The sequence below is a fragment of the Balaenoptera acutorostrata genome, unplaced genomic scaffold, assembly GCF_949987535.1.
Source record: "Balaenoptera acutorostrata unplaced genomic scaffold, mBalAcu1.1 scaffold_534, whole genome shotgun sequence".
NCBI classification, from domain to species: domain Eukaryota; kingdom Metazoa; phylum Chordata; class Mammalia; order Artiodactyla; family Balaenopteridae; genus Balaenoptera; species Balaenoptera acutorostrata.
The window spans coordinates 148,073-161,859 of NW_026646186.1; the positions used below are offsets into that span (position 1 = coordinate 148,073).

Below are 13,787 nucleotides of genomic sequence, written 5' to 3' on the forward strand. Positions count from 1 at the left end.
CACTTTCTGGCATTTGTGGGCATAGGTCTTTCCTCAAAAAATGTTTACTGGCCCACAATCCCAACAGGAGATGAAGCAATTTCCTAGATACGTCTCCAACTATTACCTGGGTCTGGTTCATATAGTTCTCTGGTTGTCACCCAACACTAAGCCACATTAGGACACCCTTGCCTCCCTTTGTTGAAAACTAGGTTACAGCTCTGTCACTAAAGAGTAAAGAGTAAGTACTTACACAGCCCTTTCTGATATTCTGCATTTGTCTCTTATTTTATGTCCAGATGCTTATGTCAGTCATGTTATCTGTCCACTTCAGCATATGTGCTACTTACCTTGAGCCTAGGGTTATCCAACAGTCCAAGAAAATTGAATGAGGCAAAGTTTATACATTCTTTTCCATTCACCACAATGTTATGGCTTGGAGGGCTGGGGAAAGAGACAAGAGTGGTATACTTCAGCAGTCATTCTTGTTACAGGACACACATTATCAGCTGTCCAGAAGAGGGAAGGCGACAGGACACACAAGTGTTGCCATTCTACTCTGTTTGCATTCTAGCCTCCTATCTCTCTTTTTATTCTTAAAAAGTAAAATTAGACAAGAGTATATTAAAAATCAGACACTCGGTCATTAGTTCTACTCTTAGTAGGTCACCCTGCACGACTCAGATAGAAAAGTGAGCTGGAATTCCACGATGAACAGATTACTGGCACACCGCTGCTTTAGCTTTAAAACTCACTTAAGAAAGAAGCTGCTAAATAAAGTACCTGGAATGAGACAAACAGGGAGGAAACATAAAAAGATCAAGATCAAAGGTATGAAGAGGCAGAGCAAGCAACAATCTTACAGTTAAGTGGTTTAAAAATACATGTTACTAGGACTTCCCCGGTGGTCCAGTGGGTAAGACTCTGCGTTCGCAATGCAGGGGGCCTGGGTTTGATCCCTGGTGGGGAACTAGATCACGCATGCACGCTGCAACTAAGAAGTCTGCATGCAGCAACTAAGAAGTCCGCATGCAGCAACTAAGACCCGGCATAGCCAAAATAAATAAATAAATAAAAATAAATAAATATTAAAAAAAAATTACATGTTACCTACAGGAAGCCACCAAAATAAGTAAGCGCTGTTCCCAATTTCTAAAGTTAATGCTGGAATACCATTTAAAAGGAATCCCCCTCATCCAAAAAGGGGGGAAAATAGAGTGGCCAGTTGCATAGGAGAAGCATGGATTGAGTTCAGCTGAGACAAGAGATGGGCTCTTGAGGAGACAACCTATTATGTCCTCTGCTGACAAATACTCTAGCTTTAAGTCATGCTTCAAGAACACTGGCCAAACTATGGGACATGAGCTATTAAAGGGTTGTGAGATCAATTCACTTAGTCACAGCCAGCCTATTTCACCTAAAGTAAACCATAAGAATAGGATGGAATGGAAATGCACCAACAGGGCCAGGGAAAGGACGGTGGCACGGAACTGTTCTACACATGCGTTGCTCTGTGCACTGGGCTGCTCTGTAAAATGCACTTTGGTCAGAAAAGACGGGGGAACACCACTCTCACTGGTATGTTTTAACAGAACTGGTTTTCTATGAGAAAAATAACGGAAGATGCTGGGAAACCAGGGAAGGAAAAGAATGACTACTTGAAGTAAATTCACAAAAGCAGATGAACTCACACAAGACTCGGTGAAAAGAACATGGTTGTGGAGTCAGGCAGGTCCCGTCAGTATTATGGCTACTGACCACTTCAGAAACTCAGGGATGTTACCTGGCCTGCATAAGCCTCAATTTCTTCATCTCTCAACTTGTCATTGTAAGAGGTGTTCATTACATATTTTCTTCTTTTTTCCTATTGCTTCAAGAGCTTCTTCTCTTTCAAACAATCCACTGTTATTTAGTTTCCCACTTCCCAGGACTTCTTTAGTTTCGTAAGTCCTCCCTGATGTGGAGGTGTTGGCACCCACAAAAAGATGAAAAAACAAAATATCCACGTAGACAAGTCTGTACTAACGGTTGCTGCTGTGAAAGTTGAGGCCATTCTACAAAAACTGTGACACACAGAGAAATCAAACTATCAGGAATAAGTACACCCAAAGCCCCTGACCAGAGTCGATAAGCTGCCAGCATGACGTAGGGATGCAGACACCTTGTTTCTGCCTAGCACATGGGGCAGGAAAGGAAAACAGTTTCCATGAGAAGTGGAAGGCTAGCACCTGTGCCCCACGCAGGCTTGCAGCAGTAAGCCAGACAGGGCACTTAACACAGGAATACTGGAGCTGAAGACACTTCAAAGTTGCTCACAGAGGCAAATAAAACCGATACAGAAAGACATCTCCACAACAAGGCTTCAGAAGAGTCAAAGGAGGGAAAATAAAACCCTTCCCAGCCAAAACCCACAACCACACTATTAGTGAGAGTCAGTAATCACATAAGTGAACTTAGAAATAGGACAATGGTGCTTTACCAGAAATAAACTAATACTACAGACCCCCATTAACAACAGGTTTGGCACTTGAGGGAGAACAGACAACCGGACAACTGAAAGAATCCAGAACTCAAGAAAATTGTGTATACAGGAACACCTCAGAGATACTGCGGGGTCGGTTCCAGACCACTGCAATGAAGCAAGTATAGCAATCAAGAGAACCACATGAATTTTTTGGTTTCCCAGTGCATGTAAGTTATGTTTACTCCATACTGTAGTCTATTAAGTGTACAGCAGCATTATGTCTAAAAAACAATGTACACACCTTAATTAAAAAATAATTTATTGGGACTTCTCTGGTAGCGCAGTGTTTAAGAATGCACCTGCCAATGCAGAGGACACAGGTTTGATCCCTGGTCGGGGAAGATCCCGCATGTCACAGAACAACTAAGCCCGTGCTCCACAACTACTGAGCCTGCACTCTAGAGCCTTCGAGCCACAACTACTGAGCCCACGCACCGCAACTACTGAAGCTGCACGCTCTAGGGCCCGTGTGCTGCAACTACTGAGCCCACATGCTGCAACTACTGAAGCCTGTGCGCCTAGAGCCCTCAACAAGAGAAGCCACCACAGCAAGAAGCCTGTGCACCACAACGAAGAGTAGTCCCTACTTGCCACAACTAGAGAAAGCCCACGTGCACCAATGAAGGCCCAACGCAGCCAAAAATAAATAAATAAATAATAATTTATTGCATTGGGAGTGGCCAAGATGGCAGACTAGGAAGACCCTGAGCTCACCTCCTCCCATGGGCACACCAAAATTACAACTATTTACAGAGCAGCTATCAATAAGAATGACCTGAAGACTAGCAGACAAAATCTTCCACAACTAAAGATATAAAGAAGGAATCACAATGAGATGGGTAGGCAAGGTGCAGACATGGTATAGTCAAGACCGATACCCGCAGGTAGGTGATCCACAAATGGGAGAATAATTACAATTGCAGAAGCCCTTCCCAAGGAGTGAGGGGTCTGAGCCCGACAAGAGGTTCCCCAGTCTGGATGTCCTGCACCAGGAAGATGAACCCCCAAAACATTTGCGGTTTTTTTTAAATTTATTATTTATTTACTTATTTTATTTATTTTTGGCTGCACCAGGTCTTAGTTGAGGCATGCAGGATCTTCATTGAGGCATGCGGGATTTTTCGTTGTGGCACGTGGGCTTCTCTCAAGTTGTGGTGTGCAGATTTTCTCTTCTCTAGTTGTGGCGCGCAGGCTCTGGGGTGTGTGGGCTCTGTAGTTGTGGCGCAGGGGTTCCAGAGCGCATGGGCTCTGTAGTTGGCAGCACGTGGGCTCTCTAGTTGAGGCGCGTGGGCTCGGTGTAGTTGTGGTGCATGGGCTTAGTTGCAACACTGCATGGGGGATCTTAGTTCCCTGACCAGAGATTGAACCCAGGTCCCCTGCACTGTAAGGTGGATTCGTACTGGACCACCAGGGAAGTCCCAAACATTTGGTTTTGAAGGTCAGTGGAGCTTCCTCTAGGGAGAGCCAGAGTGCTGTGGGAAACAGAGACTGCACACAAAATCTCAAACACTCCAGGACCCAGGGCAGAAGAAGTAATATGAAAGGAGCTACTATGAACTACTTCATGAACTACTTCTATGAACTACTTCATGCCAATGCATTTGAAAACAAAAGAAGAAATGAACAATTACTAAATGGCAGTAACAAAAACTTACTCAAAAAGGAAATATGAACAGCTTTAAAAACTCACTGAAGACATTAAATTCATGATTAAAAATCTATGCTCAACAGAACAAACACAAATAGTGTTGCCAGGAAAACTATAAGACTAATATACCTCTGATACCAAAGCTGGGCCAGCACAGTAAGGGAAAAGAAAAAGACTAAACTCATTTTTCAATACTGATGCTAAAAATACCAAATATTAGCAAAAAAAAAAAAAAAATCCAAAAATTAATAAAAATTAACCAAATAGTCATGCTTAAATAGGGTTTATCACTGAGTTGTAAGAGTTCTTTTTATATATTTAATATTTTGGATACTAGCCCCTTAACAAATATATGACTTGAAAATATTTTCTTCCATTTTGTGGGGTTTTGTATCATTTCTCTAGTAGTGGACTTTGAAGCACAAATGTTTTTAATTTTAATGAAGTCCAGTTTGTCTATTTTTTCTTTTGCTGCTTGTGCTTTTGTGTGGTATCTAAAAATCTCTGGCCAATCCAAGATTATGAAGATTTACTCTTTTGTTTTCTTTCTTCTAAACTAAGAACTTATAGTTTTTGCTCTTAAATTTAAGCCCATGATTAATTTTGAGCTAATTTTTACACATGGTGTGAGGTCAGGGTCCATCATCATTCTTTTACATGTGTATATCCCGTTGTCCCATCACAATCTGTTAAAAAGAGTATTCTTTCCCTACTGAATTGTCTCAGCATTCTGTTGAAAATCAATGGACCATAATTTAAGGTTGTCCACACATTTTTAAGAGTAAGACACTGAAATGCTAATTGCAAGCACTGTGTAAATGGGCTTGGCTTCTTTGTAAATGGTGGGCTTCACTCTATGATAATGAGACACAGACTTGTTTATTCATCTGTGGAGACCCCAAACTCAAAATTTTCTGTTTTTATTCTCTTGACTTTGAGTTTCACCAGAGAGGAATCCTCCAGTGAGGTGTATATGAGGATATAAATCTGGTTGCCAACGTTCTGAAAGCTGAGTTGGAGGAAACGGGATTAGCATCCCATTATTCATTATATACTTGCTTTCTGTTCTAGAATGGCACCCGCCTCCTCACACATTCTTAGGACTTTCAATTGATATTTAGCCTTTCCGGAGAGTAAATCTCCCATCTTTCTGCAAGTCTACAGAGCTGAGATCTGGGGTGAGGATGAGTGGCATGGTTGCTTGCAATTTTTCTCATAAAAATTTATGTATATGCTTAATTAATGTAAAAAACATCGATCAGTACAATTTAATATAGCAATGGATTAGAGGAGAAAAGTCACAACCATCTCAATAAATAAAAAAAAAAAATTAATAAAATTTAACACTGACTTTAAAACTAACAAAAAGTTCCCTTAGCAAACTAGGAAGAGAAAGGAAGGCCTATAACACCATACAGGTTATCCCTTAAAAGCCATCCGGAACAAGATACAGAGGCCCTTGTTACCACTCCTATTCAACACTGCATGGTAGGTATCCTAGCCAATGCAATAACACAGAAACAAGAAGAAAATGATGCCTCATGACAGAAGTGAAAACTCTTTGGAACCCAGAGACGAAGCTATTAAAAGATATGCAATGTTAATTTCCTGGTTGTGATACTGTACTATAGTTAAGCAAGATGTTACCATTGGGGGAAACTGATGAAGGGTATATGAAATCTCTCTGTATTATTTCTTACAACTGCATGTGAATCTACTATTATTTCCAAATAAAAAGTATGAAAAAAAAAGTTAAGCAAAATCTTTATGAAGAACGTTATGTAACTTCTCTCAGAGACATAAAAGACCTAAGTATACAAGTGACACACAAGGTACGTGGTGAAGAGATTCAGTATTAGCAATATACCAATTCTCTCCAAATTAATCCATAAATTCAATGCATTACTAGTCACAAACCCAAACCCATTTTCTGGTCAAATCTGAGCAGCTAAACCTAAACTCATAGTGAAGAGTCAAGGATAGCCTAGACAATTGTGAAGAACAAGGAGGTGAAGGACTCACTCTAGTCAAGGCCTATTATTAAGCTGTGGTATAAGCGAGGTTCTGGCACAGGGAGAGATAAATATACCAAAAGAATAGAAATAAAGCCAGAAACAGATCCTTTATAAGGGAACTTGACATATGAAAGAAGGGAAATTTCCAATCAGTAGGTAAAAAATGGACTATTCAACTAATAATGTTGGGACAACTAACTGTCATATGGAAAACAGGCAAATTAGACCTTTGTGGTAGGAAGGATTTTATAACCATAACATTAATGATTGGTAAGTCTGATTTCAGGACAAGTAAAACTTTCATGAGACTAAAGAAATTCGTGAAAGTGAAGAATACAAGCCTCTCTCAGATCAGACCAGAAGTAGAAGGACATACTCAGGAGACTATCCTACATCATGTTTTTAAATAGAATACTAAACACTTTCATGGCAACAGGCATGCTGTGGCAAAAGTATAAATATAAGCAAAGGAAAAACATCTACCAACTTCAAGATGGTGGTTATCTTGCCTGGGAGGCAAGAGTAAGTGATAGATGGGAAGGGATTTCTTTAGTGATACACTTGACCCCTGAACAACATGGGTTTGAACTGTGCAGGTCCACTTATACACAGATTTTTTCAACAGTAGATACTACTGTACTACATGATCCACAGTTGCTTGAATCCATGGATGTAGAACCACATATCTGGAGGAACTGGGTATCTGGAGGGCTGACTCTAATTTATATGCAGGTTTTTGACTGCCCAGAGGGTCAGGGCCCCTAACCCCCATACTGTTCAAGGGTCAACTGCATTTCTAATGTTTTATTTCTTTTAAAAAATAGATTTAAAGTAAAGAGAGCAAAATGTTAATACCTATTACTTCTGGGTGGTAGATACATATGTGCCTGATATTTTCTGTATACTTAAATTTAAGAAATAAAAATAAAAATAAGTAAAACATTGGAAGCCAGGAGGTAGGTAGCATAAGTGAGCTGAAGTTTCATAATTCATATTGTGAAAGTCAACAGGCACTGCCTATCATTAATCAATCAAGAAACAGTAGTGTAAGCATACTGCTAATATCTAGCTATGAAGGTAACCTTCAACAGATCTAAAATCAGAAACAATCCAGGTGGGAAAAAGTAGGAATGCTGTTTTTCATTGTAACTGTCTTCCCATTTGAAATATTACATGTGTGTATTACTTTAAAAAATATATATATATATATATTTTTAAAAAGGGACAAACTCAGAAACCCAAATTGGAGACTATTAAAAAGCAGTTTCTGATCTCCAGAAATTTCTAAAAATCTTATTTTAGTTAAAAAAGGAATACTATATAAACCACTGTATACTTTGGTTTCCTACAGGAAACCAAATATAAGCCCTTGACTAGCAAAAACAATTTACCCTGAAACGATGTTGTAGTTGAGAGCAGGATGGTCTTTTCAGACAGGAGGAACAAGAGGTTCTGGTTGCCACCCTTCAATCAATTCTTCCTTTTCCTACAGGAGAAAAGCAGTTAAAATACAGTGCAGTGCTAATTACTGGACAGCAACTCTAGCGGTATCTAAGCTGTTCGTTGTAATGGAACCATCATAATGAACACACTGCTAGACACACACGTCCAGCTGCTGTGCCTGGAAATGACACAGAATCACTATTGAGTTTTGTGCTCTTAACCCCTCACCTCTTTCCTTATCTCAGGCTAAAGGCTCTTTTTCCATGAAGCTTTGTGGCTGACTGGAAATTTCTTAAAAACTGTATTTCTATGTTCAGGATTTTTCACTGTGGGAAGTAGGAAGTATAACTGCTACTGATGATAAAACAAAAAGTCTATAACACAAAGGTGAGAGGCATGACTGCAGGTAAGGGAGCTCAGCCTCTACTGCAAGATATGACAGACAGCCATGCCTTAAGTTCTTACAGGCATGACTGTCACAGGAAGGGATCAACTAGACTACAAAGCACTGTTTCTACAAGCCATTGGCAAGGATTCAGAAGTAACTGAAATATACCAAAAGACTCTCTTATAATAATTATTGTAATAGGATTTAGTTGTTTGGAAATTTCTCATAAAAAACCACTTTATTCCTTTTACCTGTTATTTCATGCATTCCAAGTATTTTGACTATTTTGAGTTTCTTATCCTTTCTTGAACTAGAAAACAATGTAATTTTGAAAATGTAGTCTGGATGTACAGGATGAGATGAGGCACCTGATGAACATGACAGCCACAGTAATTCTTGCCTTACATAGGCCCACTCTCAATACTTCTATTTTCACACTCCTGTTAAATGCTTCTGTGCACTTTTCTCCAATAGAAATAGAGAATAGGCAATCCTAGAATAGGCAATTCTAGGGCATGGCTAGGAGCATATTCACCTGATGCTCAGGCACTCAAAAATGCTGGCTGAATAAATCAGCCAATAAATTCCTCATCTATTTCTGCCAATGACTGCACAGAACAGCAGCCTGAACAAGCCTGAAGTATGTATCATGCATACTGTCCACTTGCTACCACAGAGACAGATTTGAGAATCAACTCAAGATTGCCTGGTATTCAAGAGTCTCTGCAGGGGACTTCCTTGGTGGTGCAGTGGTTAAGAATCCGCTTGCCAATGCAGGGGATATGGGTTCAAGCCCTGGTCCGGGAAGATTCCACATGCTGCAGAGCAACTAAGCCCGTGCACCACAACCACTGAGGCTGTACTCTATAGCGCGTGAGCCACAGCTACTGAGCCTGCCTGCCACAACTACTGAAGCCCGCACACCTAGAGCCCGTGCTCCGCAACAACGGAAGCCACCATAATGAGAAGCCTGCGCACCTCAACGAAGAGTAGCCCCTGCTCGCTGCAACTAGAGCAAGCCCACGCGCAGCAACGAAGACCCAACGCAGCCAAAAATAAAATAAATAAATTAATTAATAATAAAAAAAGAGACTCTGCAGACCTATAAAACTGAGAAGGGCATTTCTTCTTTGCTGCCATAAGTTAAGCTTTAGAAACACTCATATCGTTTTTTTTTCTTCCACAGCTTTTAGGGTAAGATGTCAGTGATTACTGAGTCTTGCTCTAGGTAAGTTCTGCTTTTAGAGGGTTATCCTAAAATTATGTTTCAGTATCCTTCTTTTAAAATGCATATTTGTGTGGACTGACTTGTTTAAACTTAAACTAAGAATATTAGGAATGATCAACCCCTTAAAAAGCTGGGCTAGAAATCTATTCCATGGCCTCACGATCATTCACGTGGAGTTCCTGAATACCAAGGGAAAAGAGCAGCGACAGGGCTTCTGGCCCGGAGAGCCCGATCTTGCTGCGACACCATCAGAGGTGTGTTCTACGGCACACTCGCCTCACACGGTATTCATAAAACACAGGCGGGGCTGCGGATCTACGGTCAAGTTTAGGGCAGTTCTCCAAACAGCAGTTCAGATAGCCACTGTCATATTAAAGGTTACAAGAAATCATGCAATGAGACACCTCTTTAGTCTTCTTTACCCAGGTTTCCAAAACTTACTTGCCCTAAGAACCATTTGCTGCATATCCCTTATCCCCTAGGGGGGATACTGCCTGACCATCTCATGACAAATATGAATGATCAGGACAGCAGGGGCAGCCAGTGAAACCAGGGAAACAACTGCCACATTGCTGTAATTCCATTCCACTTGCACTTCCTTCTGTGAATGCTCCAGAAAAGAGCTGTGCTCCATCATTGTGCCGCACTCAATGCTGCCTTGTGAACCAAAGTTTCAGGCATTTTTGGGGGAAAAGATCTCTCACCATCTCTGTATCCCTAAGTAGTATTCTGGCACACTGCTACAGAGGCCGGATAAGGAAACAATCCAAGCTACAGAAACCACACTGCAGTCAAAACTGCTCTTCCTCTCACACCTGGGGCACAGTTACTAAGCGTTCCTACCTGCGTGAGAAGGTAGGGGATTCCACAAACCCCTTGGTCCCTCATACTAACAGACTCGAAGTGGGCAGGACTGCAAGTCCTCTCGACACTTCTGCTTCCTAAGGTTTGCCTAGCTTGGGCTTGAGCTGGGTCCCTTACCATACAGAACACATCAAAATTTGATTTGGGGTGGGAAGGTGGAGAGCAGTGGGATGGGGAGGATTCTTTCTAACTCTGAATTTCCTTTATAAAGACTACAGGGAAAACTTTCATTCAGGCTTCAGGAATAGTGGTGCTTTTCCCGAGCAACTCATGTAATCTTTCTTGTATACGGACATTTGAAATGCAGCATGCATCCATGCTTCCCGTCCAGCATCTAGTACGTTCCCAGGCTGCTGTTTACTCCTAGCAAAGTATAAAGGCCTGTAACATGGTACTCCTTTGTGTATTCACTTTATCCCTGGCTTCCCCGTATTTTGCTTACCCTGATTTCCTTACATTCCAGAAAATATTTTAACATTTATAGTTGAGCCACCACAAGTCCTTTTTCGAAAGATGTAGCAACTATAATCATACACCAAATAATAAAATAGAGATTTAACTTCTTACCTTGACTGTAAGATCAGATCGTTCTTGTAACTTGTAAGTTTTAGAGAAAAGAAGTCTGATTATCCAGAGTATTAAAATTCCTTCCAAAATAAGATGATAAGCAGGAGCCTAGGAGTCAGTCAAAAACAGAAGCAAAAACAAGAAGTGAAATAAACATTTGCAAAACCTGCACATAAAATTTAATTCACTTGCATATACTGCTCCCATGACCTTTAACCTATTTATTACTTCTTAAAATTTACTTTCAAAGCGCACTTCATTTCTACTCATTCCTTTTCCCATTTCTAACAGAAGGCAATTTCTCCTACATGAAAAATCTCTAAAACTGCAGCGTTAGGAATAAAAACATCTTTAGGAATAAAATTAATTTTTAAAATTAAATCTGACACAGAATTCCAATAGTCAAACAGTATCAACTATCAGATCCTTCACGTAATTTATATTTTTACTGGTGGGAAATGACTGTAACAAACATTTCACAGCTTCACAAGCCTTCTACAACCCCCACATACCATGGATAAATTGAGAATTATTTGGACACCAGTTTCCATAATTCTCAAAGACTTTTGCACAACTTACTGTATTTCCTGTATCCCCAATAGGCCTCTTTAAATTCTCCTTGGAACGTGGCAGAGAAAAAAAGACTTTATAAGTGCTTAAAGAAATAGCAGGTCTCTTTTCTACCACAGTTCCCCGAAAGTATGTAGTGTGTTCCATGTCAACATCCACAAAGGTACTTTAATGAAATTATCCACATCAGGTCTTCTTTTCAACTGAACATTTCCAGGATAAAAGCCAGGCTGACTTCTATGTCTTACACAACTAGATACAGTAAGTGCATATAAAAGATTCCAGGTATCAACTAAACCTCCATAAGTCAGTTATCGGGTGCTACATTCCAATAGGTTGTCATTGAAAAGTCATTTAAAAGAGGTATTTATGCAAGAGGGAAGAGATATGTACATGTACAGCTGATTCACTTTGTTATAAAGCAGAAACTAACACACCATTGTAAAGCAATTATACTCCAATAAAGATGTTAAAAAAAAAGAGGTATTTAGAAACGTAAATACAAATTATTTTCAAACATTAGACAAAAAAAAAGCAATGATGATTCACAATAGTTAAAAAAGTTCAGAAGCGGGGACCAGGGAAACTGCTGACTATTTCATAAATAAACTTTCAGGTCATTGGACAAATAACTTTAAAACTACATACATGTTACATATGTATGGGTACACAGCAAGACTCCTCAAATTCTGCATACACTGTGCACAGAAATTAGAAGCAAAACCAGAAATCTAAGACTATTTTTAAAATTTGCTGATCCCTCCTGACTATAATTCATTTAAGAATGAGGACTCTACTAAAAAAATCCTTTTGGTTTTATCAATAATTGGATTATAGTTGACAAACATAAGTCCAAGTCACTAAACATTCCACTCCACAAAGAAATCCTAAGAAAAGTTGAAATGTCTACTGAATTAATAAAAATCATAAATGTGGCTTCTTTTCTTCCCTAGGAAATGTTACATCAAGGAGACCTTCTCTCAAGTCTCACTCATGGTCAATACCAGGGTATGAGAAGTTACATAGTCAAAGGGCAGTCTTCAAAAAGGCAGCAACAACATATAGTAGAAATTATTCATTTCTAAGAAAGAAATCATAGATTTTAGTGGTTCTTCTTAGTCACTATAATCTACCTAAGGTTGGACATCACCTAAGCTCTATTTGCTCTCCTGTTTTTTTTCAAAAAGTCCTGATGGGTTTTGCAATAATACATCTTGCATCATCAGCCTTACCAGTAAACGCTATATTAAGTTTTAAGAAAATTATCAAAAGAAAACAGATTCACTTTAAGTGAATGTAAGCTCTGTAAGCACAGGGACTTCTACCGGTTCCCTCATTGCACTATTCCTAGCATCTAGATCTCTGCTGTCCAATACTGTAGTCACTAGCATCATTCAACTATTTCAATACACATCTAAATTAAATTAAATGAAAAATTCAGCCCCTCAGTTGCACTAGCCACGTTTCAAGTGCTTAACAGCCACATGTGGTTAGTGGGCTACTGTACTGAACAGCTCAGAGAACACGCAGAAAGTTCCATTGCACAGTGCATGGAAACTCACTAAATGTCAAATGAATGAACATTCTCCAAGACTGACATTTAAATTTCATATTATTTTACCTACTTGAAACAGCTGGCCTTTCAAAAAATCTCCTAACTGGTCTTTCTTTAAATTTTTACTAAAATAATTTTATCTTTACAAGACAGAAGATGGGACGTAGGCAGGAAGAATGACAAACTATTTCACATCCCTAAATCATTCGGCTTCCTTTCTAACCCCACGTCCCAACAAAAACAAAGTCCAACTTATTACAATTCTTTCCTCTATTCCCTGCTCCACAGTTCCGAGAACCTGTCTTCCCTGGGACCTCTCCAGACTGAGATTTTCCACTCTACTCTCATCACTCCGTTTTACCATCAGTCCCAACTCTTGTTTTTGACTAGCCTCTCTCCTGTATCCGGGCAGGACCTGGAGAGGGCTCCGCGCTCGCAGCAGCGCAATACGAGACCCCCGCCTCCGGCTCCCGCCCGTGCCTCCCTACTTTCCGCCACTGGGAAATGTGTGCGCCTATGAGCCTTTCCAGCGAGGGACGCCGGGGGTCCGGGCGTAACCGGGCCAGGCCTGCCCAGGCCTCAGACCAAAAATCCACACAAAACGTCCCACCTCCCCAGGGCTGGGTGTGGTCGTGGACCCCTGGGGCCGCCAAGCTCACCTCGTAGAGCGCCTGTACCATCTCCACCAGCACCCACTGCTCCGCCACCGTCGCCATAGTTAGCCGCCAGGGTTTCCTTCCGGCAGGCGGGCCGCAGGCACGTCAGATATTGCGCGGCGCGGTCCAGTGACGTCTACACGCCCGGAAAGCGGGGCTGCCGTGAGTTGGGCCCCGCCTTCTCGCGCCTGCGTACTGGGCGGCCGGTGGCTGCGCTGGCTGAGGAAAGTTTCGGGGTGGAAGGTCAACTTGAGGTCTCGCTTGGGTGCGGGGAGGGGTGGGAAGCCGCAGGCTGGTCCCCGCAGCAGGTGTTCACAACGTGGCCCTTATGTGCCAGACCCCGTGCTAGG

The 13,787-nt window shown here is 40.9% G+C and overlaps 1 pseudogene; it reads right to left on the reverse strand.

Moving 5' to 3' along the window:
• LOC102998165 (serine palmitoyltransferase 1-like) overlaps window positions 1-13,531 on the reverse strand; it is a 61,621-nt pseudogene extending 48,090 nt beyond the window's left edge.
• Window positions 13,532-13,787: the final 256 nt, after the last annotated feature.